We start from the raw sequence: 25,984 nt of genomic DNA, 5'->3' as shown, positions 1-25,984 counted from the left end.
ATGTCTACTCATCCTTGCTTCCTCCTACCTCCCGGCCAAAAAATATCTGGGAACCGCTTTGCTCCTACTTGCTGCTTCATTCCAAACTCACTGATTGATGTGTCCTTCCACTATCAAACAATTGTGATGATGGCTGGCCAATAGTGATATAATGTGTTCTACAATCCACTGATATACGAATCTGCACTGTGTTGTTTATTGGTTATTTTGCTCTCTTTGCTATTATTTGTTTGCTTCTTTTTTGTTTATATTCCATATTTGTCAGTGTAATCTGCAATGCTCATCTATATGTCGACTTGTAGATCAGTATTATGCGCTTTATGGCTATTATTCTTTTGCTTTAAAAAAACCTCAATAAAAACAAGTTAAAAAAAAAAGGTTATCCGTGGTAGAGGCTATCAGCATAATCGAGTTTGAACAGAACAAGAGATGGTAGCAAGATCCTTGTGTGTGAATCCCAGGTGGGAAAAGATCCATCGCAGAGTTTTGATATTAAACTTGCTAGTTTGTCCACTTTGGTATTCATTGATAGCTTGAAGTCCATGGTCATTCCAAGGTTTCTTACTTCCTTTGATACTTGATAGTTTGGTAGCAAACTTATCGGCTCATTGAACCCACACAGATGCCAGTGTGGGATATTATGAAAAATGCACACAGAGGACATCTTAGAGATGCCTCCTGAAAATCGACCAGCCCATGTGTGGTTCCTGAATGGCTACCCACCATTTTCCACCACCAGACAAGTTTCTGGACCCCTGAATAGAGAGCATCTACTCTCTGGTACTGAAACAAAGGCCATCCTGGGCAGAGGTGTCATGCCTCTCCCAGGATGAGCTGGATCGACAAGAGGGGAAGCTTCAAAGCCTGACACCTTTGCACACTGTCCCTGCCTTTTACTGCCCCCAGCAACTGTCTCCCACTACTTTTGGCCCCCACTGTGGGCAGGAGAATAGGCAGGAAATCCAAGCTAGGAAGAGAGAAGTGCCCACCTATGCCAACCCCACCCCTCCGGAGGGATAGGCGAGGTGAAGCACACATCTCAGTCCCCTCCATCTTGAAGATGTTGAGACTCAGCCAATTAGGAAGAGTATCATACCCCCTCCCAGTGGAGGGTGGCATGATAGGGGGTGTACCCGCCCAAGGAAGGGACCTATTGGTCCAGACCTGCACATTCCTTTAATGCCCCTAAATCTAGTATTTAGGGGCAACCCTGAACCTTGCCTCTTCAGGTTTGAGGAAGAAAGAAGAAGGACCGAAGAGCCGTGCTGATCCAAGAAGGAGAAGAGGACACCAAATGCCTTGGACCCAGCCCTACTAGCCTATCCCGGCTATGACCTGCCAACAGCAAGAACCCTGGCTAGTCCAGCAGCCAGCAACCCCTACAGCCCAGAAGACCTGCCCTGCGACCTTCTCTGTCTCCCTTGAGCACCGGATTTTCTCAACCAAAGACTCACCTCCAGAATCCAGATTCCATTGCACCACTCTGCATCGGACGCCCATGACCCGAGTTTGAGTGTCCCGACACCCCAAGGAGGGCTCCCCAGTGATCCTGGCCTGGAATCTGGCAATCCTCAACCTCCCACAAGACTCTAGATGACGACTGAAGGGTCTCCCAGCCGCCACGAGAGCTGGTAAGAAAAGCCGACGCCAGAAGACACCCCTGCATCCAAACCCCCACGGCCTTGGGTGGCCCAACCAACTGTGCCCTGGTATCCCCCAAGATCCGTTCTTACTTCCGCAGCCAATGGTCGCGCTTCAAACAGTTTCCCAGCCCAAGCCTTCAGCATCTTTCAGAAACCGAAGTTCTCCATTGGAAAGCACAGGGTCCCTAATGTCCAATTTGCACCCTGCACCTGGCCGCCCGAGTGCAGCTGGTGGTGCAGCTGTGCTGGACATTGGGTCCTGCAGTGCTGATATTAACCCCAAGAGCTTGCCTCCCACAACCGAATGACCTGCTTGTCAGCAGTCCCTAACCCAAGGTCCCCTTAGCCCCATTGGCTAACATTGGGCCCCTGCACTCTACACCCAGCTGCCCCAGTGCCGTTGGTGGTGCAGATTGAGTGACCTTGGTCCTAATCCCCAAAACTCACCCTTGTAGGTTGTGTACTTACCTCCAAAACCACTAACACTTTTCCCACATAGGAACCCATGTAAAGAGATATTGGGCCTAAAAAATATCTAAGTGTTGAACTGTGTTGTATGAAGAAAAGGAATTCCTGCAAAGTATAAAAAGTCATACTTACCTTGTATGTAGGTATCTTAAGGTGTACTCACTGTAATCCTGAAGTAACGAAAAAGTAATCTGAAAGTACTAACTCTATGATACAAACTGCATTTAAAAGTGATACAAACCTGTAACAACTGCAATTTCTAGTACAACTGCATTTCCATGAACAGTATTGCATTTTAGGTATATTTTACTCACCTGTGCCAAGTCCTGCTTGGTTCTAAAATAATACATAAGTATGTCTTTTTTATACTTACGTCATTGGTCTGGAATCGGTATCTGAGTGTGTGTATTAGTCCTTGATTAAGTGAATACAATAAATGCTTAACACACTCTCTGGATAAGCCTACCTGCTCACCCATACTACCACAAAGAGAGCTGTGGGTACCTACCTAATTCAGCCTCTGCTATACCTCTGGAGACTCCCTGGACTCTGTGAACACTATACCTTACTTTGGTATAGTATATAGAGAGCCAGCTTCTTACACTCTTCCTGGACAGAATCCTGTTTGAAAATCTGAAAGTATAGTATTATCTTCAATGAACTGGGACATCTGGGCAAATGCTGCTCTTTCTATCAGTTTGTCCAGGAAAGGTCCATTTGTAATCGGTCTATGGTTGTCAGGGTTCAGCCGGTTCAGGTTTATTTTTGGGCGTATGAATTACTTTTTTAGTTCTTCTGGAAATTTTCCTATAGTTAAGGAATTGTTAATGATTTTTTCTTAATGGTGTGGCAGCAGAGGTTGTTAGAAGAATACTCTTGAAGGTTTGTGGTGGACTACTTGCTTTGACAAGGTTGATAAATTAATCGTGTGAAAATTGTTGGAAGAAATGGAGAGGCTGGGTTAGAGTATTCTTGGGTTGTTTGTTTTGGAAAAGGGTCAGTGATTGTGCTTTTTTGTTTTAAATATGAGTACAATGGTTCTGTTGTGGCCATATAATGATTCGACAGTTTGTCTGTGAAACCTTGAGTAACGGGATGAGCTCGTTCTACGCAATTTGGTTTACGAAATTCAGTGAGACTTTTATAGAATTCTTTATTTACACATTTAGCATTTTGAATTCATTCTGAATAGTACCTTTTCTGAGATTTTTCGATAGCTGTTTTGTATAATCTGTTAGGTTTCTTCGGCACAGTTTGTCTTGATTGGTGTTTGTTTTGAGCCAGGCCTGTTGCAGCATTCTAATTTGTTATTTTATCTTTTTTATCTCTGTATTTCTCCAAGGTGCCTGTTTTCTTTTGTTCTGTTGTTCAGATTTTAGTTGTATTAGGATATCAAAAGGTTCCTGTAGCCACTCATATCGTTTTGTAACTGAATTTGTAGTATCTATATCTGTACTGGATGTTAGCTGTGTTTCTAAGTGTTCCAAATTGAGTTTGTTCCACGGTCAGTAGGTGGATGCACGTAAAGTGGTTTTAGGTGCGTTGCTTTGCGTAGTTTTATGTTGGAAAGCAAGCAAATGGTGGTCTGACGATGTGAATCAAAAGTAACATTTAGGTTGTGTCCAGTAATGTGTGTGGGTTTGTGGAAGATCTGATGCAGGTTCAGTGCGTCTAGGCCAATGAGGATCGTTTTTGGATGGGGCATATTGAGTTTGTCAAACCAAATGTTGAGGTCACCCAGAATGCATAGATTGGAATATAGTGTTATCATGTTTTAAACTGTGCCTAGAAGTTTGTTGGGGAATGTTGCATTGCTATGTGGAGGACTGTAAAGAAGCTGGAAGTACCAGAAGGAAGATAGTGTAGGGTTGCATCTGGTGAAGAGTGTAGTGTGGTGGAATCTGATTGCATGGTTGCCCCCACTTTTTTCCTGGTGTTTTGATGGTTTTTGACTTAGTTTGGCTGGGAACCTGCTATTCAGGTCCCCAGCCTATCTGCTTTCTCTTATAAATTGATTGCATGGTCTTTAGGTACACTCCAGATTGGATTCTGTGGTACCCTTGTGAGTCCCTAGTATATGGTGTACTATGTACCCAGGGCATAGGTACCCCAGAGGCCTACCAGGGGCTGAAGCATGTATTGTGCCACCCCTGGAAAGCCATGCAAAATGACACCACAGGTCTGCTACTGCAGCCTGGGTAAGGTGGTGCATGCACCCCTTACTGAGGTATAGGTTCACTATACCTCACCTATCACTGTATATAGTAACCTATTAGTTACCCCTATGGCAGGCCTTATCATTCCTGAAGGCAGGGTGCTTGGTTATATGTGAGAGGGTGCCCAGGCATGAGCTGAGCCCCCCTGCAGCCTTCGGAATCTCTTCTCCGGGGTGGTCAGTGGTGCAGCCTGACCATATACTCTTAAGTGCATTATATCTAAAACAGTTAATGCTAACTTTGGACTGGCTGCAGGGAAACATGTTGTGTTTGGTGTCAAACACCTTGGAATCATAACCCAACATCAGTTCTTGATGTGATGATATGATCCCACCCTTCTAGAGGGAGAGAATTAGCAGTACTGGTATACCTGGTAGAAATCTAATAGAGCCCTGGCATCACAAAATGGATGCTGCAGCCACAGACACGGGTCTGGCCTCCTGCTGCTGACCGAAACTCCAGCAGGGAAGGCCTGGATAGTAGGTTCCCTGTCACAGTTCTGAGCTGTTTATAGTATGCATCAGAATGTTGGCACAAGGGCCTAATCAGCATCTTATCCTTCTGAGCTGGATATAGTATGCATCAGAGTGCTGACACGAAGGGCCCAGTCAGCTCTCCGTCATTCCAGTGTGCTTCAGAATGCTGAGACGAGGGTCATAGTCAGCATCTTATCCTTCAGAGCTGAATGTAGTACGCACCAGGGTGCTGGCACAAGGGGCCTAGTCAGCATCTTATCCTTCCGAGTTGAATGTTGTACACATCAGAGTGCTGGCACGAGGGGCCAAGTCAGCATCTTATCCTTCCCAGCTGGATATAGTATGCATCGAAGAGCTGACACGAGGGGAATTTTCAGAATCTTATCTTTCTGAGCTCAATAGAGTGTGCATCGGGGTGCTGGCATGAGGGGCCTAGTCAAAATATTATCCTTCCAAGCTGTAATATGTATGCATCAGAGTGCTGGCACGAGGTGCCTAATCAGCATCTTATCCTTCTGAGCTGGATATAGTACGCATCAGAGTTCTGGCTCGAGGGCCCAATCAGGATCTTATCCTTCCGAGCTGAATATAGTATGCATCAGAGTGCTGGCATGAAGGGCTTAATTAGCATTTTATCCTTCTGAGCTGTATTTAGCATGCATCAGAGTGCTGGCACAAAGGGCCTAGTCAGCCCTCCGTCCTTCCAAAGTTGATACAGTGTGTTTCAGAGTACTAGGATGAGGGGCCTAGTCAGCATCTTATCCTTCTGAGTTCGATAGAGTGTGCATCAGAGTGCTGGCACGAGTGGCCTAGTCAGCATCTTATCCTTTCTGAGCTGAATGTAGTACACATCAGAGTGCTAGGATGGGCCTAGTCAGCATCTTATCCTTCTGAGCTCGATAGAGTGTGCACCAAAGTGCTGGTACGACGGGCCTAGTCAGCCCTCTGTCCTTCCAAGGTCGATAGTGTGCTTCAGATTGCTGGGATGAGGGTCCCAGTCAGCATATTATCCTTCTGAGCTTAATGTAGTATGCATCAGAGTACTGGCAAGAGGGGTCTAGTCATCATCTTGCCCTTCCGAGCTGGATATAGAACACATCACAGTGCTGGCACGAGGGGCCTAGTCAGCATCTTATCCTTCAAAGCTGGATATAGTATACAGCGGAGTGCTGGTATGATGGGCACAGAAAGCTCTCCATTCTTCCAAAGGTCGATGTGCTTCGGATTGCTGGGACAAGGGGCCTAGTCAGCATTTTATCCTTCCAAGCTCAATAGAGTGTGCATCAGACTGCTGGCAAGAGGGGCTTGATCAGCATCATATCCTTCTGAGCTGGATACAGTACACATCAGAGTGCTGACACGAGGGGCCTAGTCAGCATCTTATCCTTCCGAGCTGGATAGAATATGGATCAGAGTGCTGGCATGAGGGGCCTAATTAGCATATTGTCCTTTGGAGCTGGTTATAGTACGAATCAGAGTGCCCACAAGAGGGGCCTGATCAGCATCTTATCCTTCCAAGCGGGATATAGTATGCATCAGAGTGCTGGCACGAGGGGCCTTGTTAGCATCTTATACTTCCGAGCTAGATATAGTATACATCAGAGTGCTGGCACGAGGGGCCTAGTCAGCATCTTATCCTTCTGAGCTGTATATAGTACGCATCAGAGAGCTATCACGATGGGCCTATTCAGCATTCGTCCTTCCAAGGTTGATACAGTTGGCATCAGAGTGCTGGCACGAAGGGCCTAGTCAGCATCTTATCTTCCCAAGCTGGATATAGCACGCATCAGAGTGCTGGCACGAAGGGCCTAGTCAGCATCTTATCCTTCTGAGCTGGATATAGTACGCATCAGAGTGCTGTCACGATGGGCCTATTCAGCCATTCGTCCTTCCAAGGTTGATACAGTTGGCATCAGAGTGCTGGCGCGAAGGGCCTAGTCAGCATCTTATCTTCCCAAGCTGGATATAGCACGCATCAGAGTCCTGGCACTAAGGGCCTAGTCAGCCATTCATCCTTCCAAGGTTGATACAGTTGGCATCAGAGTGCTGGCACGAAGGGCCTAGTCAGCATCTTATCTTCCCAAGCTGGATATAGCACGCATCAGAGTGCTGGCATGAAGGGCCTAGTCAGCATCTTATCCTTCTGAGCTGGATATAGTACGCATCAGAGTGCTGTCACGATGGGCCTATTCAGCCATTCGTCCTTCCAAGGTTGATACAGTTGGCATCAGAGTGCTGGCACGAAGGGCCTAGTCAGCATCTTATCTTCCCAAGCTGGATATAGCACGCATCAGAGTGCTGGCACGAAGGGCCTAGTCAGCATCTTATCCTTCTGAGCTGGATATAGTACGCATCAGAGTGCTGTCACGATGGGCCTATTCAGCCATTCGTCCTTCCAAGGTTGATACAGTTGGCATCAGAGTGCTGGCACGAAGGGCCTAGTCATCATCTTATCTTCCCAAGCTGGATATAGCACGCATCAGAGTGCTGGCACGACGGGCCTAGTCAGCATCTTATCCTTCTGAGCTGGATATAGTACGCATCAGAGTGCTGTCACGATGGGCCTATTCAGCCATTCGTCCTTCCAAGGTTGATACAGTTGGCATCAGAGTGCTGGCGCGAAGGGCCTAGTCAGCATCTTATCTTCCCAAGCTGGATATAGCACGCATCAGAGTGCTGGCACGAAGGGCCTAGTCAGCATCTTATCCTTCTGAGCTGGATATAGTACGCATCAGAGTGCTGTCACGATGGGCCTATTCAGCCATTCATCCTTCCAAGGTTGATACAGTTGGCATCAGAGTGCTGGCACGAAGGGCCTAGTCAGCATCTTATCTTCCCAAGCTGGATATAGCACACATCAGAGTGCTGGCACGAAGGGCCTAGTCAGCATCTTATCCTTCTGAGCTGGATATAGTACGCATCAGAGTGCTGTCACGATGGGCCTATTCAGCCATTCGTCCTTCCAAGGTTGATACAGTTGGCATCAGAGTGCTGGCGCGAAGGGCCTAGTCAGCATCTTATCTTCCCAAGCTGGATATAGCACGCATCAGAGTGCTGGCACGAAGGGCCTAGTCAGCATCTTATCCTTCTGAGCTGGATATAGTACGCATCAGAGTGCTGTCACGATGGGCCTATTCAGCCATTCGTCCTTCCAAGGTTGATACAGTTGGCATCAGAGTGCTGGCACGAAGGGCCTAGTCAGCATCTTATCTTCCCAAGCTGGATATAGCACGCATCAGAGTGCTGGCACGAAGGGCCTAGTCAGCATCTTATCCTTCTGAGATGGTTATAGTATGCATCAGAGTGCTGGCACGAGGTGCCTGATCAGCATCTTATCCTTCCGTGCTGGATATAGCACGCATCAGAGTGCTGGCACGAAGGGCCTAGTCAGCATCTTATCCTTCTGAGCTGGATATAGTACGCATCAGAGTGCTGTCACGATGGGCCTATTCAGCCATTCGTCCTTCCAAGGTTGATACAGTTGGCATCAGAGTGCTGGCACGAAGGGCCTAGTCAGCATCTCATCTTCCCAAGCTGGATATAGCACGCATCAGAGTGCTGGCACGAAGGGCCTAGTCAGCATCTTATCCTTCTGAGCTGGATATAGTACGCATCAGAGTGCTGTCACGATGGGCCTATTCAGCCATTCGTCCTTCCAAGGTTGATACAGTTGGCATCAGAGTGCTGGCGCGAAGGGCCTAGTCAGCATCTTATCTTCCCAAGCTGGATATAGCACGCATCAGAGTGCTGGCACGAAGGGCCTAGTCAGCATCTTATCCTTCTGAGCTGGATATAGTACGCATCAGAGTGCTGTCACGATGGGCCTATTCAGCCATTCATCCTTCCAAGGTTGATACAGTTGGCATCAGAGTGCTGGCACGAAGGGCCTAGTCAGCATCTTATCTTCCCAAGCTGGATATAGCACGCATCAGAGTGCTGGCACGAAGGGCCTAGTCAGCATCTTATCCTTCTGAGCTGGATATAGTACGCATCAGAGTGCTGTCACGATGGGCCTATTCAGCCATTCGTCCTTCCAAGGTTGATACAGTTGGCATCAGAGTGCTGGCGCGAAGGGCCTAGTCAGCATCTTATCTTCCCAAGCTGGATATAGCATGCATCAGAGTGCTGGCACGAAGGGCCTAGTCAGCATCTTATCCTTCTGAGCTGGATATAGTACGCATCAGAGTGCTGTCACGATGGGCCTATTCAGCCATTCGTCCTTCCAAGGTTGATACAGTTGGCATCAGAGTGCTGGCACGAAGGGCCTAGTCAGCATCTTATCTTCCCAAGCTGGATATAGCACGCATCAGAGTGCTGGCACGAAGGGCCTAGTCAGCATCTTATCCTTCTGAGATGGTTATAGTATGCATCAGAGTGTTGGCACGAGGTGCCTGATCAGCATCTTATCCTTCCGTGCTGGATATAGCACGCATCAGAGTGCTGACACAAGGGGCCTAATCAGGATCTTATCCTTCCAAGCTGGATATAGCACGCATCAGAGTGCTGGCTCGAAGAAGTGCCTAATCAGCATCTTATCCTTCTGTGCTCAATGGACTGTGCACCAGAGTAATGGCACAAGGGGACTAGTCAGCATCTTACCCTTCTGAGCTGGATATAGCACGCATCAGATTGCTGGCACGATGGGCCTAGTCAGCCTTCCGCCCTTCCAAGGTTGATACAGTTTGAATAAGAGTGGTGGCACGAGGGACCTAGTCAGCATCTTATCCTTCTGAGCTCAATAGAGTGTGCATCAGAGTGGTGGCACGAGGGGTTTGGTCAGCATTTTATCCTTCCAAGCTGGATATAATACGTATTAGAGTACTGGTACGAAGGGCCTAGTCAACATCTTATCCTTCCAAGCTGGATCTAGTATGCGTCAGAGTACTGGCATGAGGTGCGTAATCAGCATCTTACCCTTCCAAGCTGGATAGTGTTTGCATCAGAGTGCTGGCAAGAGGGACCTACTCATCAACTTATCCTTTTGAACTCAATAGAGTGTGCATCAGAGTGCTGGCACGATGGGCCTAGTCAGCATCTTATACTTCTGAGCACGATAGAGTGTGCATCAGGGTGGTGGTACAAGGGGCCTAGTCAGCATCTTAACATTCCGAGCTCGATAGAATGTGCATCAGTGTGCTGGCACAAGGGCTAGTCAGACCACCTTCATTCTGAGGTACTGTGTGCATGGGTGTTCTGGAAATCTTCTGCATGCTTACAACAGCCAGATTGTCTGCAGAAGGGATGACAGGACTAGCTAGCCTCCCACCATTCCGAGCTTGATACATTGTGCCTCAAAGTACCGGCACGATGGGCCTGGTGAGCCTCCCATCCTTCCGAGCTCGATACAGTGTTCTGTGCCGTGATGACTAGATAGATAGATAAGAAAAATAACAAATGGGGGAGGGAGTAAAGAGGTAACGAGATAGAATCAACCTCCTGTTCAACCTTTTTATAAACAATAAGATTCTACCCTTCAATACGAAGAATTGTTTTTCATTTTTTTGTGATAAGGGGAAAGGTGTATTAGTGATCCATGAGATGTCATGGAAAGGCACTAAGTGTTTTTAAAATACCCCTCACACACGAAGAATTCCTTAGTGTCATCATAGGGGTCTTCCCGTCCTTCTAAGGGGCGGGGCGTGCTTCAACCTACGAGTACGTGGGAGCACTATTTTGTGAAAATAGGTAATGTATGCTGTTGGAGTGAGAGAGGTAGGGTCTGTGAAGAATATGAAGTGAGTTATAAAAATTCCCTGGCTAGTGGAAAAAAACTAATTTTATTCACTTCCCTAGCTGGAAATATTTTAAATCGGGATGCGTAGGGGGTATACTTTAATGTGATGCCCCCTACTGGGTCAACATGTTTAGTAAGCCGTCCCCACGGCTTGTTCGTCAGGACCTAATATGATCCCTACTGCACTCAAAATATATCTATTGTTTTTTATAAATATTGTATGCCTATTTTTCAAAACAAAACATGCAACATTGGCATGTCAGAAAAAGAGGGGGAAATCGCCCTAGTAGCCTCGAAACCAAATTGGTATCTATAAGGATAGAAGAACATTGAATCAACAACGTCGATTGTATTGTTAAACACATCACCATAACGTGGAACCACATATTTGTGTTTCATTTAATAGCCTTGAGTTATCACCATTTGGGCAATATAACACCCGCTTTTAAAGAATAAGTAGGGTGCACCTGAACTTAGAGAAAATATATCTATAGACAGACAGACAGACAGACAGACAGACAGACAGACAGATAGATAGATAGATAGATAGATAGATAGATAGATAGAAAGATAGATAGATAGATAGATAGATAGATAGATAGATAGATAGACAGACAGACAGACAGACAGACAGACAGACAGACAGACAGACAGACAGACAGACAGACAGATAGACAGACAGATAGATAGATAGATAGATAGATAGATAGATAGATAGATAGATAGATAGATAGATAGATAGATAGATAGATAGATAGATAGATAGATAGATAGATAGATAGATAGATAGATAGATAGATAGATAGATAGATAGATAGATAGATAGATAGACAGATAGATACACACTGCGCACCTTAGACACACCACCCCAGTTTTTTAAAATCTTCATAACTTTTTAAAGGAAAAATGGTTCTAATGTATTGGCAATTGCTGTCTTCAAATAAACATCAGGGACTTGGTTCTTCATGGTTTTGGAATGTTATCCTTCTTGAGAATCCCTTACTGCATACCTGCATCTCATGAAAGTGCTCGGCATTAGGACCGCTTATTTTGTACATGCCAAGCATGCAGTGCCCTTAGGGCTGAAAGGGCTTCAGCCCCTCCCGTCGTGTGTCCCAGCCCATGCTGCTGCAGCTCGGGCTGCTGTGGGCTAGGCTGGGTAGTGTCTGGAGTGTCCGGCACGCCCGAGTTTTTCACAGGTCTTTAAAGACCATTCGCATATTTACATACCTTTGTAAACTGGTCACCGAGGCTTAGTTTTTTTTCTGGTTCCAGTACCCCCTGGGCCCCCTTACATTTGTATTTTACATTTACTGTCGTAGTGTAAGAATGCATTTCATGAAAAGGAATGCAATGTAAGGTTGCCGAAAGAAAAATGCCAGCCATGTGTTGTTTAAAGAGCCTGCAAAGACCTTGTCTTGACCCTAAATAGGGTTATAAATCAAAAAGTATGTATTCATTTGTAATGTGACTTCTCTGTCTTTGTTCCCTTTAATTATCAGTCATGGATCATTCAGGCAGCCTTAGAACACAATTAAAAGTGCTTTATATATATATTTGCTGTTTGAAGTATGCACAGACAAATGCTGAAAATACGGCATTATGTGACAGTTCATTTTTGTACCGTCTGGGACATCAAACTAATGAGCTGGCAACCCTAATCATAAGACTGGAAGTTTGTTGCAGGATCAGCACATTATTTATTTCCTCTTCCCTTAATCCCTGATTAATGCCATAATAGCAGGACTTTAAGTGGGCCGGGTCCTGCCGGTGCTCAGCACTGCAGTTCTTAAAAGCAGGTGCCGAGACGGGTATCTATAGGGCTCTACATTTTCACCTTCATACTGGAATGGAAACAAATCTTAACTCTGCAGCAGTTCACTGTTTTGATGTAACTTTATTTTTTTTGCTGTTCTGTATTGCCAAACTCAAAGTGCTTTACATCAACACCGTCTTCATTTATTTTTTGGTAGGCACGGACGATTACGTGATTTGCCCTTATAACACAGGATGTTGAGCCGACGCTGAGACTCAAACCTGCTTACTCAGCACCAAAGTTGACAGCTCTATCCATTACGCCATAAATGTTTGCGCAAGAACTAAAGCATTTTCTATTATAATATACCACAAAGCCATAGTTGTATGTATGCACATAGTGTATTTATCTTTATGCAACTAACAACCTTTGACAAAGCCAATAGTCCTGGCTTGTTGTACGTGCAATGTTACTTATTTGGAGGCAATAACAGAGGCAGCGAAATACCAGTCGGGTGGCACATAATGCTGAGCACAGATTTTTAGCATAAATGTTTTCATCATATCATCCATGCCCCTTTGAGAGAACCCCCCCCCCCCGTTTTTTTATCCCACTCAAAGCCCTACATATTAGCAATAATTTAACTGTTATCTGAAACCCTACACCACCTTCAATAACATGCTGAGTTACTCCAAGTGTCTGGGAATGCACCCTGCATTCAGACAACTCACTCCTTATTCTCGCCCCTTCACTTTCACGCTCACCATGCACTCATAGCGATCACAATGCACTCACACTGATCACCATGCACTCACACCATTCACCCGCTCACCCTGCATTCACAGTGATAACTCTGCAATCACAATGCACTTGCGCTGTTCACCCTGTACCTCACCCTGTAGTCACACGAGAACACTACTCACCCTGCACTTATGTGACACTTTACTCACCTGTCACCCTCAATGCTCACTCTGCAATCTCACTCAAACAAGCCCATCACTAACCATGCATTCATTAGTCTCACTCTGCACTAACATGTGTGCCCAAATTCATATGGTCACCTCACTCACCGTACTCTCACACTGTCCCATCGCTCACAGTGCACTCACATGGGCTCTCCTGCCACCCACACAGTGCAGAGGGTTAATGTGCCTGCTACCAAGAAAATGTACCATGCAGATCACAGAACTGAGTGTAAGTAAACTATAAGTAGCGCTATAAAAAATTAAATTTTTGTCAGAAAGGTCCTACAGCGAGATGAGGTGCATTGTTGGTGACTGGTAGTGAGGGAATTCATGAAGAAGGAGGAAATGGGGCAGGGGGCCCCAAAAAAGACTGTTACACTGTGAGCAACCAGTGCTAGGGCCAGCCCTGGCTGGGAGTCTTAGCCAACCCCCTCCCCCGCCCCCGAAGTTCAGGTCTTCTGCTCAGGCGCGCAACGCCCATTGGACTCAAAGGGCTTCAGCACATCGTGTGTGTCAGCGGGGTTTGAGAAAGCTTCTCGGGCACACACAGAACAGCACCCAAGTACTTCAAGGGTCTTTAAAAGACCTTTTGCTTGTTAATGAGGCTTTGATATTTTTCACCCTTTCTTAGAGCCCCTGCGAGCTGCATTTTGCTTGAAGAATCAGCCCCCCCCCATAATTTCTTCTTAGCCCATCCCCCCCCCCTCAATGTGGCTCTAGTTGCGCCTCTGGTTGTGCCCTTGGTACATGTCCGCACCCAAAGCGCTCTGGGGCAGGGATTTTGTGTCTTGTAGCGCTTTACCAAAACCCCATTATAAAAATAAACTTAAAAATGATCATAATACATGTGACAATATACAACATAGCGCTGTGCTTACACAGATGTAAACCCCTCAATTAATTAAAAAACGAATGTCTGGCAGAGAGTTTTAAAGTTGGAGCAAAGTACACGCATTTCGCAGTACTAATGTGGCATTTCCTCTGTTGCTTTTTAAATGAGTGAAAGCGTGTCCGAAATACAAGTTAGAGGGAAAACAACTCTTACAACAAGGGCTCCTAGTAAAATAATACGAACATAGAAGACATGCCACCAAGCCTTTCGGGTCATGTGCAGTTTTAAGCATCCTGTTTACGGACTGCCGCTTCCAATCCTACGATTTCTTATAATTTGTACTTTTACAATTGTCATGAGTGAATCGACAAACGGCGTCTTAACCCTGTATGAATGCGATGGCTCCTCGGCTTTAGAGCAGAAAGGTGCTGTTCCAACAGCAGCTTGTCTCGGAGCGCTGCTGCTTCTGCCTGCTAAAGCCGAGGCTTGCCTCTCCAGCGGTGGGCGGGGCTTCCATGGGCTCGTCCGAGGTGTCCAATAGACAGGACCTCCGGATTCTGCCGAAGGCAAGGGGATACACGATTCCGAGGGGATACCAGATATTACACAACACCGGCAATGTCTTTGTCATGCAGCGCTGAAGGAAGCTCCCCTTAACACCTCTTTCCCAGCCAAGAGCATGACAATAGAGGCTCTCTTGCGCTGCAGGGTCCACACCCAGCACACCTTCAGGGGGGAAGGGCTGCCAAGGAGAACGGGCAGTGAAGGGGCTCTTCCCGAAGGAGGACGGAAAAAATCTGCAAAGGCGAAGAACATGTTGCCAACGCCAATGACACATTCCCTGCATACTATTCTGTTAAGAGTAAAAAGGTGAACGGAACTCACATTCTCTGACCTTTAAAAATTGGCATATTTGCACCTTTAAGCGCTGGCTGGAAATTAATTCTGAAATAACCCATCCTCAACTATATGCCAATTTAAGTAAACTGTTAAGTGTCCGTAACTGGAGACAGCCAATATTTCTAATTTCAAATCTATAATTAGTTTTCTGTGCTTGTGCTTTAGAGAGGGAGTACTTTGAAAAGCTCAGACAGTGAAATACTTTGTATTTGCTTGTGTGTTTTCCCTTATTTGAATTGAATAGGGAAAATGTCTGACGTTGCAAATTTTCAATTATAAGCTGCGTGGCTTCTTGAAACTAAGGTCTCATAAGCCTCTCCATGTTGATAGCACATAAACACTGCACTCTTAAAGAATAATTCATCAAATTCGACTTTTATCCTTTTCATTCTGGAACTCTTTTATCATTATATATGGAAACAAAAAGTCACAGGATGCATGAAACATATAACAAGGCCCGAAATTCATGGTGACCAAATTTTGAAAATCAAAAACCCTAGTGTTCCCCCAACATAGACGTAGAAATATAATTGTGCATGGACCCAGGGCCACTGCACACCTTACATACCTTAAATGCCAGCATTCCCCAACACTGTCCACGTTACAGGAAGAGAAATTCAGTGCAACCTTTACACAGTATAACTAAATTTCTTTTGGTTCTAGCTAACTCTGCACTGGAACACATGAACCTGCTTTCCTCTGTGTCCAGCTGCCCTTTTCTTAAAACCGGACACATGCTAAATCTGTTCAGGGTACAGATGGTGAAAAAAGAAGAAGACAGACTCAGCAAATCCATGCTCCCTAGTAACCATATCAATATGGGATATCATTATCTGTGAAATAAGCATGCTCGCTTGGCTAATTAATTGACTCTCAGCTTAGAAGTTTAGTAAGCATGGCAAATGTAAAGCTACGTTTGGTAAAATTAGCTTTTTGTGACTGGGAATGAGCTCAAATTAATTCCTGAAGTTCTCTCTGGTTAGGTTGGCATATCCAGTCCAGTACACTCCATTCAGGGGCGCTGGAATTATGCAGCAGGGGGGCCCCAAATTACGTGACAGGTTTGACTAAATTATGTGTCAAGAAAAGGCAAGTTATGCAGCATAATGCAGCACATTTTTTGATAGTATTACCTCATTTTTTTGTAATTTTTTCTCATTAACATTATTTGGGCAAAGGTTTCACGTCATTAGTATCTGTTTGACACCCAAATACTACAGCAATATGCAACAAAAAGGTGATCACTCAACCTTTGCGAAGGGCCTCTCACTGCGCAGCAACATGTGTCGCTGTGTTTTACAAACTTTTTATTCATTTGCGCTAGCAATAATTTTTGTGTTAAAATCTGCAGATTATGCAACAGATGAGATTATGTAGGAAAGGGGGCAAATCCATACTTATGCAGAAAACACCATGAGTGCAAATTTGCATAATTCTAGTGACCCTGACTATAATGCATAAGTGACTAGTCTTTGCACTCCCGCTGATATAAGAACCCATCACACATTTTCAAAAAGTAAAAGTGTTTAACTGAATTTTGTTTTCGGTGTGCACAGACAGGAGAAGGCCACGTTTCTGCAGTCTGGCCTTTGCTGTATGAAGGAAAATAGCTGGCTGCCTGGTCCTCCTTTCTTACCAAGCAAATACAAGGACATGATGTCCGGAGCGCTGAAACTTTTCATATTCTCACCCCAAGTCACACATCTGGGTTGAATCCATCATTGTTCTTAAGCTCACTTCACAATCCCAGATCAATCCCAGCTTTATGCAAATCAGTCTTGGCCCTGTGCCTCATGGTAATAATTTAGCCCTAACTGCCAGGCCAGGTCTTCCCTGGACCGTAAACAAGCATCCTGGTAACACCCCTCATCAGCCAGGCTAGTTTGAATCCAGGTGCAAAGTGAGCAAGGGACCCATGTCTGGGCATACCCTTCCAATTTAGGGCAAACATAGCAAACACAAGGAGATGATGGACGTAGTGCTGAAACTCACCACCAGTCACAGATCTGAGTTGAATCCATCATTGTCTCTAGCCTCCACCCCAGTTCAGACCCAGCCATATGCGAATCAGTCTTGACCCTATTCCTCATGAGAACAGTCCAGCCCGAAGTGCAGAACGAGGTCTTCCCCCGGACCGGAAACAAGCATCCTAGCACTGGTTTCGGGGTAACACCCCTAATCAGCCAGGCTAGCTTGAATCCAGTGGCAAAGTGAGCAAGAGACCCATGCCTGGGCATACCCTGCCAACTTAGGGAGAACAAAGCAAATACAAGGAGATGATGGACGGAGCGCTGAAACTTTTCAGACACTCACCCCCCCAGTTACAGATATGGGTTGAATCCATCATCGTTCTTTAGCTCACTTTGCCACCCCAGTTCAGCCTCAGGCATGTACAAATCAGTCTTGACCCTGTTCCTCATGGGAACAGTCTAGCCTGAACGGAAACAAGCATCCTGGGACTGGTTTCAGTGTAACGCTCCTCATCAGCCAGGCTAGCTTTCTGTGACTTGGGGTGAGTGTCTGAAAAGTTTCAGCACTACGTACATCATCTCCTTGTGTTTGCTTTGTTCACCCTAAGTTGGCAGTGCATGCCCAGACGTGGGTCCCTTGCTCACTTTGCCACTGGATTCAAGCTAGCCTGGATGATGAGTTATGTTACCCTGAAACCGGTACCAGGATGCTTGTTTACTGTCCAGGGAAGACCTGTCTGGGCAGTTCGGGCTGGTCTGTTCCCATGAGGCACAGGGTCAAGACTGATTTGCATATAGCTGGGTCTGAACTGGAGTGCTGAAGTGACCTGAAGAACGATGATGGATTCAACCCAGATCTGTGACGGGGAATGAATGTCTGAAAAGTTTCAGCACTCCATCCATCATCTCCTTGTATTTCTTTTTAGAAAGTAGGCATTGTCCTGACTTAGCCATTTAGTGGCTGCAGCCTGTTCTGAGTCACATGACTTGGTGTAGTTGACAGTCGAGCTTTGTGTAGTCCATCTTCTCCTTGTGTTTGCCTCCTTTGGTACAGACAGCCAGGAATAACACATAGATTCTAACAAGGTGTAGCATTCCAGCTTTATTGGGCACCCTTGTTTCTGAGTGGACTGTGTCACTGCTTCCCATTCCAGTTTAACACATTAATTAAAGTGTGAGTCTAGGGCAGTGTCTCATGTGTGAGAAGCAGATGACTACCAACCAAGGTTTGAGTGTGTTTTATAGTCTTGGGAGATGGCACTTTCCTATGGCTTCTCTCAGTACTCTTCTTTCTAGAGTGGTTCATTTTGGATTTTCGTCCAGTCTCTCTTGAGTGGGAGGAAGGCATATTTAAGCTTTAATTATCTGTACAGTTGTGAGAAGTGGAGTTTGTATTCCTCACGAAAATCTTCACAGGAATATATTTCCCAAATTGATACGCCTATTTTATCCCATTTTCAGAAATTTCGCAATTGTTTCACATCCCCCATGATTTCTCCATTCCATTTTGGAAAGTTTGGAAAATTGTCACAGATGCTGTGGGATGGGATAAGGTAAGTACTCAAATGACCCCAATCTTAGCATTCCACTCATGACATTTGCATCCCAGCTTCATTCATTAAGTAGTGCAGGCAACGGTTAATTTGTAAAAAAAAAAGAAGTATGCAGCTCTCGTCAGGTGGCAGCATGCACTAGCCCATATTTCCTGTTAGCTCCGCCTAAAATAGAACTAACTACTAATCATAAAAATGGGGTGAGAATTTTGTGTAATGGCCAGAGCTGCTGCCTTAGGAGTCAGTGGGAACCAGGTTCGAGTCTCGGCATCGCCTCAACATCCTCTGATTCTGGATGAATAACTTAATCTCCCCATGCCTACCATAAATGAATATGTTCTTAACTGGTACTCATGAAAAGCAACAGTGTTAATGATTAAGTGCAGGTGCCGAGCACCAGAAACCATCGGCTAAAATTAAGTACTAAGTGCAGGAATATTTAGTCCATCAGCTTTTTTATGCAATGTAAGTGCTGGTTCATATAGGTCTTTAAAAGCCCATTTGTTGGCCACCACCATCTATGAGGCTCACTAATAGTGTTAACTGTTGAGAACACTATGCCCCCAATGAAGACAGTCATGTACATAGTGACCACTGTCATTCTACAGACACAGCCTCAATTCCACTTCTAACTGCCTAAAGATAACATTCTCAAGATTGATGGCTAGAACTCTGTGCTACTCGGAAAACTCGTGCCACCAAGACTAAGCAGACAGCGTCCTAAAAAATCCAAGAACTTACTGAAGACAAGCGCAGTACTTGAAGACTGGAGAAGAAATGGAGAAGAATGAAATTCCAGGAGGACCCAATCCTTCTGAAACCACTCTGCTGCAGCTGTCATTCAATTATCACCCGAGAGAAAGCCACATACTACAAGAGCGTATTCAACAGAGCATAGCCCACTTTAAGGCTGTCAAACAGTGTGCCAACCCCAACCCAGTACCAGTTATCCCACCCTCAGCCAACAGATGCAGCACTTTCAACCCCTTCTTCATGGAAAAATCAATAAAATCCGATTTAACATCAGCCATTCATCAGTATCATCCACACCATCACCATCACCTATACTCAGTCAGTACACCACTAACTGGTCATTTATCAAGACTATCTCCCACAAAGACCTCTCTAACATTCTGAACTGACTGAAGCCGATCTCTTCCAAAGATGGAAAAAGATTCATGAAGGTGCACCCAATGAGCAAATATCCAAAGTATAATTTGTTTTAAATAAACGTCTTCTTTATTTTTCTTTCTTTGCCAGCCAACCCGTTTCGGCCATAAGGGGGAACTTCTTCAGGGCTTACAAACAGCGTTGGATGATGTAATTCCTCTGTTCCAGGATAGATATGATTCCAGTCTTCGCATAACATGCTACATCAAGAAATCGCATCCTCCATGTATAATGGGTATTTTGTACCCACTAGAGACACCCGCATCCATGTCTAAAGCATCCGTCCATCCGGGGTTGCATATCCCGAATCACAGGGGGGAAAAAAGCAGTCTGGAGCAAAGGGATTACATCATCTAATTTTCTAAAAGTGAAAAATAAATACACAAATGGTCAACCCAATGATCCCATTTGAGCTTGGGTAAAGGTTACAGAAAGTTAGAGCTTACAAGGGAATTGTGTTAAAAAAAACGTATTCCAAAAATAATTGTTTACTACTTAATTGCATCAACACTGAATAATAAATTGCAAAATCATATTGTTCAAATGAGGGGGGCGTGGCTAGCGCCCGAGGAGAATGGTGGCGCCGTCGTGAGGGCTCCGTCCGAGCCGGAGCTTCTTGGCAGTTCGCGTGTTTTACACGAACCTCGAAGGGAAGCCTCCGATGCCTGAAGATGTCGGGAATGCCCTAAATTCACTTTCGCAGCTGAAGCGGTATTATTTCTAACTTTGCTGCTCCTCTTTGTTTCGGTCGCGGCTCGGTAACGGCCGCGGTCGCCATTTTGTTATGCATAATCAGGCTCTCCTCAGTAACGCGCTTCATCGCGCATTGGCATTCCGACTATTTGGATGATTATACAACGTTTCCAGCTTTACCAGTGACGCGGATGACACACTCCGGCATTTTTAGGTGACTTTCTTCTCAATTTCTGGCTCTTTTGTGATTAAATGGATATTTCTTACCCTCCTCAAGCCTGGCAGCCATTTTAAGAGTTCATTTTGCTTTTCTCAGTTCTTGATATTTTTTGTTCCTGGCCTGGCATATCTACCTGTTAACTCCTTTTCTCTGCCTCTTTTATTTTTTTTTATTTTTTATTTTTTTCACGCTCTTGGAATCCTGCGAAGCCTCTGTTCTGCTTCAAGCTGTATTGTGTGCTCCCAGTGACCTGGTACTTTATAGCCGTGTTGATGGCTGATTGTTTCACCAAAGGCCATAAGCGCAATTATATTAAGAACTCCAAACTTTTTACGGAACTGGCCCATCTAGAAGCCTCTCAGTCCTCTTCCTCCACTGAGATGTCGACGCATATGGTACCCTCCTCACAGCCTTCAGCGAAAACGATGCCTAAGAGGTTGAAAAAAGATCCACCTTCGCCTCCCAAGTCCTCTTCGACTATCTCGATGGAGTTACTCCTTGATGAGATACGGGCCTTGCGTCCTTTTATGGAGGAAACCAACGCCAAACTACAGGTTCTTACTGACAGTTGGACTCTGATGAATGAAAGAGTGTCGTTAGTGGAACGTGATGTTTCCTCCCTACAAGACTCTGCTGCCAAGGTTACCCATCTGCATGTGCAAGTCTCCTCTCTCCAGAAGCAGGTGGAGGACTTGGAAAATCAAAACAGACGCAACAATCTTCGCCTTTACGGCCTGGTGGAAGGTTGCGAGGGGAATGACTCTATCAATTTTTTCAAGTCCTTTCTTCCCAAGCTTTTACACCTGCCCGAGGACACAACACTAAATATCCAGCGTGCCCACAGGCTTGGGCGAGTTCCTTCCTCTCTTCCTGCGCAAGCAAAGCCCAGAGGTGTAATAATGTATTTCCTGGAATACACAGATTTACTGAAAGTTCTCTCCGCAGCCAGAGCATTTCCTCGTCTCACATGGTCGGGCTCCACTCTATTTTTCGCGCAAGATTATGCCAGAGCCACTGCAACTCGCCGTAAGGCTTTCTTGGACATGAAACCTGACCTTCGCTCCATTGGCGCCAGATACGGTCTCTTCCATCCTTGCTTATTCAAAGTCACCTATAATAATAAAACTACGACATATGAAGAACCCACACGACTTCGGAGCTTCCTGAACTCCTGCGGCCAGACCAACATGGAGCTTTCTGTACCCTCCTCTTCTCTCCCACCGTGACTCTCTCTGAAGTTGTATCACAACATCTCAGTTTTGCATGCCTGTTGTTTTTTCTAACTCAATTGTTCTCAGACATATATATTCTCCTGATGAGTTTTTGCTGTTTATTGAATTACTCGTTGTTCGTGTTACAGTCTCTTGTTCTACTCTATCCATTGCTTGTTTCGTACTTCTGTAGTTTGTTCTCGCCTAACTTTGTTATCTTTCTTCCCTCATAGCTTATTGCCCCGCGTTCTGCCTTGTTCCTCTGGTCGGGCGTCCCACCGACCCCGAGTACCTTGCCTTCTTCAGTTGGCTCTACCTCCCTCCCCTCGTTTCCACGTGCGTCTTGTTTTGTTCCTGTTCCTGATCGTATCTCCCCTGGTTTACCCTTTGTAAGTATTCCTTTTACCTTTTTGGGAATGTTTGTTTTTGCAGTTTTATTGGTGTCAATACCTTTTTACGACCTCTTTTCTCTTCTCTCTTTCTTCCCTCTTTTCTCCTCACCTTTCATTGGCTCCCTCGGTCATGCTTCCTTCTCATTATACATTCTTTTCCCTTGTCACTTCACTTCCTCTTTGACTTATATTTACTTTCCTCTCCTTTTGGCCGTTCTTTCTCTCATCCTGTTTCTTTATTGGTCTCTTTGTGCATGTTCCTTTTTCTCTTTCATTGGACCTTTAATATTATTATCTCCGGACTTTATTTTATCGTTTTATTGATCTTAGCAACACCTTGGCTTTCCTCTATCTTTCCGGTGTCTCTTAGTCTTCTCTTACTTTTCTTGTTCCTGTCCACTCCATTTCTTCTCTATTCTTTTTCTTTCTTTCTTTTTCCTACGTTTTTTATTTCTCACGAGGCTTTCTCTCAATGTTTTATTCCCTCTTTGCACTATTCTTTTAATAATCTTTAATGTCTGTACGCATTGTATCTTGGAACGTTAAAGGTCTTCACTCTCCCATTAAGAGGCAAAAAATTCTCTTTCATCTAGCCAAGTTGAATGTAGACATTGCCTTCTTGCAAGAAACACACTTGTCTGACGTGGAAGCTGCCAAGCTAAAGAGAGGTTGGGCTGGTGATGTTTTCTCTGCTCCTGGGGATGGTAAAAGAAATGGTGTGGCTGTGTTAGTTCGCAAATCTCTCTCTCATTCTCTCCTGTCTTCTGAGTCAGATCCCGAAGGTAGATGGTTGTATGTCAAACTTTCCTCGAAGGGTATTCCCATCTCCCTTTTTAACATTTATGCACCTACTGGTGGTGACCCCGCTTTTTGGCGAACAATGGCTTCTCGTATTTCTGAATACGTTGATGATAATTTTATTATGGCAGGAGATTGCAACTTACCTCATGACCCCTTTTTAGATAGGCATTCCAAAGCCTCCTACGTCCCTAATAAGTCCCACAAATTGTTTGTTCAGGCAGTATCCCAGCACAAACTTGTTGATGCCTGGCGTTTGTGCAATCCTACTACTAAAGAGTTTACCTTCTACTCCCCATCTCACCAATCACAGTCCCGTATTGATTACATTTTTCTTTCCCATCATATCTCTCAGTCCCTCACTCACGCTGATATTGGCCCCATCTTGTTTTCTGATCATGCCCCAGTTCTGGTCAACATTGATATCTTACCCAAGTCCATTGGGCCAAAGAGATGGCGCTTTAATAACACTCTCCTTCTTGATCCCAAATTCACAACCTCCTTCGTTGAATTTACCACAGAATTTTTTGCCATCAATGATACGCCCGATGTGCCCAAGCATGTTATTTGGGACGCTTACAAAGCTGCAGCCAGAGGTTTCATCATTGATTTTGTGGCTAAAAAGCGTAAATTCGCTCGCAAGCGTACTTGTGATCTCCTCATTACGATCAAAAAACTGGAGCACGCTTTTTATATCTCCCACTCGCAGGAAAGTTTGACCAATCTTATTGAAGTTAAGATGCAATTTAACAAACAATCTACTGAAGATGCTTCGTTATATCTGTTGAAATCTAGTTCAAAAGTTTATGGGGGTAAGAACAGAGCGGGGAAGGTTTTAGCCAATTATTTAAAAGTTAAGCAACATAAACTGAATATTGAGTCTGTTTTTGATGTTAATTCTGTTTTAAGGCGCACAGATGCTGATATTTTAGAAGAATTTTCCCGCTTTTATGCCAAGCTTTATTCATCTGAAACTAACCCTACTCCCCAATCCCTCGCTACCTTCTTCTCCACCATTCAGACTCCCCCCAATTTTCCTGTTGACTTATCCATTCTTGAAACGCCCATCTCCAGTTCTGAACTACACATCGCACTTCAGTCACTTAAGAAGGATAAAGCCCCAGGTCCGGACGGATTTACAGTTGAATTTTATTTGCAATTTTCTAAATTATTGTTACCCAGATTACATTCTCTTATTGATTCTTTTGTCCTTAGTGGCACCTCCTCTGGCACTTTCTCAGACGCCCACATATGCATAATACCCAAAGAAGGAAAAGATACCCAGTATTGCAAAAATTACAGACCAATCTCTTTAGTTAACATTGATTATAAGATATACGCTAAGTCCCTTGCCATAAGATTAGACCCCTTTCTTCCCGAATTATTGGGCCCAGAGCAGTCCGGATTTGTTAAGGGTTGTTACATCACAGATAATACTAGACTTCTGTTTAATGTCCTGTCCAAATCCTCACGATTCCAGGATTCGTTAGCAGCAATTGCTTTGGACGCGGAAAAAGCGTTTGACAGAGTAGAGTGGACTTTTCTTTTTTCCGCCCTCAGATGTTTTGGGTTTGGTCCTAATTTTATTTCCTTTGTTTCTTTCCTTTATTCCAATCCCAGAGCGGCGGTCTGTGCTAATGACCTGGTCTCTTCTTTCTTCAACCTAGGTAGAGGAGTTCGTCAGGGCTGTCCCCTTTCCCCTTTCCTATTCAATCTGGCCTTAGAACCCTTCCTCTCAAAACTCCGCCAAAATCCTAATTTGCACGGTTTCCAATTTTCTCAAACGAATATTAAACTTGCTGCCTATGCAGATGACATCCTTCTCTTTATCTCCAACCCTGCCATCTCCATTCCTGCATTTCTAACTGAAGTTCATGAATACTCCCAAATTTCCGGTTACAAGTTGAACAACGACAAATGTGAAATTTTACCCCTTACAAAATTTACCTTCAAACCCGATTTTCTCGCGTCCAATTTCACTTGGTGTACCTCTCATATTAAATATCTTGGATTGCACATTGCCCCCTTCCTTTCAGACACTGTTTCGTTATGCCTTAGCAAATGTACCCAGAGACTGTCTGACCTTACTTCCAGGTGGCACCCGCTTTATCTTTCCTGGTGGGGTCGCCTTGACACGATTAAAATGATGCTCTCCCCAATAGTTCTTTACACTATTTCCAATATTCCAGTCCCTATTCCAGCTAAATTTTTTAGGAAAATCAACACTATTCTTTCTTCTTTCCTCTGGTCCGGCATAAAAGCGCGTATGTCCCTGTACAGATTACGACTCCCCAAATCAGAGGGTGGGGTCAATTTTCCAGATTTTCCCACTTATCACAAAGCTTTCCTTCTACGACAAGCTTCCCTATGTCCACACAAAGCTTAAGAATACAGTTCTATTCATTATTTGATCATTAAGCACATGTGTTAAATAAAAAGGACGTCTTTGTAAATTCTTTTTCTTTCCCCCCCTCGTCACATTGTTTACAATTGGTTTTGTATATAGTATTTTATTACTATTCACCACTTGTCACTGTTCACCACAGACACGCATTTCACAATTGCAATTGAAAGTGTAAATTGCAACAGCCTTTGATCATTTTTTTGACTCTCTCTTAAAAACTTATTCACTCAATATTCATGGTGTGTGTTATACTTGATTCATTTCCACTGCAAATCATTGTTTCTTATGTGAATAAGCTATTGCTACATATTCAAAGTAATTGAAACCCCCCCGACAGAACCATTGTTATTTTTAATTACGTATACCCAGGTTCTGAGGGACACTGGGTTGCCCCATTACGTTTACAATTGAACCAGAGAATAAGCATTATTATGGGCTAAGAAGCTTGGTATAGCTTGATTGCAGTGGCACAGTGAACACAGGATGCATGTCTTGTCTTACTTGTCACCCGTAGGGCATCAAAATATAAAGTGATGGTTGGAATGCTTGAATTAATCTCAGGGCGATTGCTCAGGCCGCATCC

The 25,984-nt window shown here is 44.7% G+C and overlaps 1 protein-coding gene across 1 annotated transcript in view; it reads left to right on the top strand.

Moving 5' to 3' along the window:
• Positions 1-25,984, top strand: part of LOC146811798 (uncharacterized) — a 224,297-nt gene that overhangs the window by 62,565 nt on the left and 135,748 nt on the right. Inside the window, exon 2 of the mRNA XM_085618792.1 lies at positions 22,041-22,196. The gene's annotated coding sequence lies outside the window, so the exon portion shown is untranslated. The remainder of the gene's footprint in view (positions 1-22,040; positions 22,197-25,984) is intronic.

Source organism: Triturus cristatus, chromosome 7 (assembly GCF_964204655.1).
Source record: "Triturus cristatus chromosome 7, aTriCri1.1, whole genome shotgun sequence".
In the NCBI taxonomy this organism is placed as follows: Eukaryota; Metazoa; Chordata; class Amphibia; order Caudata; family Salamandridae; genus Triturus; species Triturus cristatus.
Note: the sequence above shows the minus strand (reverse complement) of the source record. Positions and strands in the feature narration are given on the sequence as shown.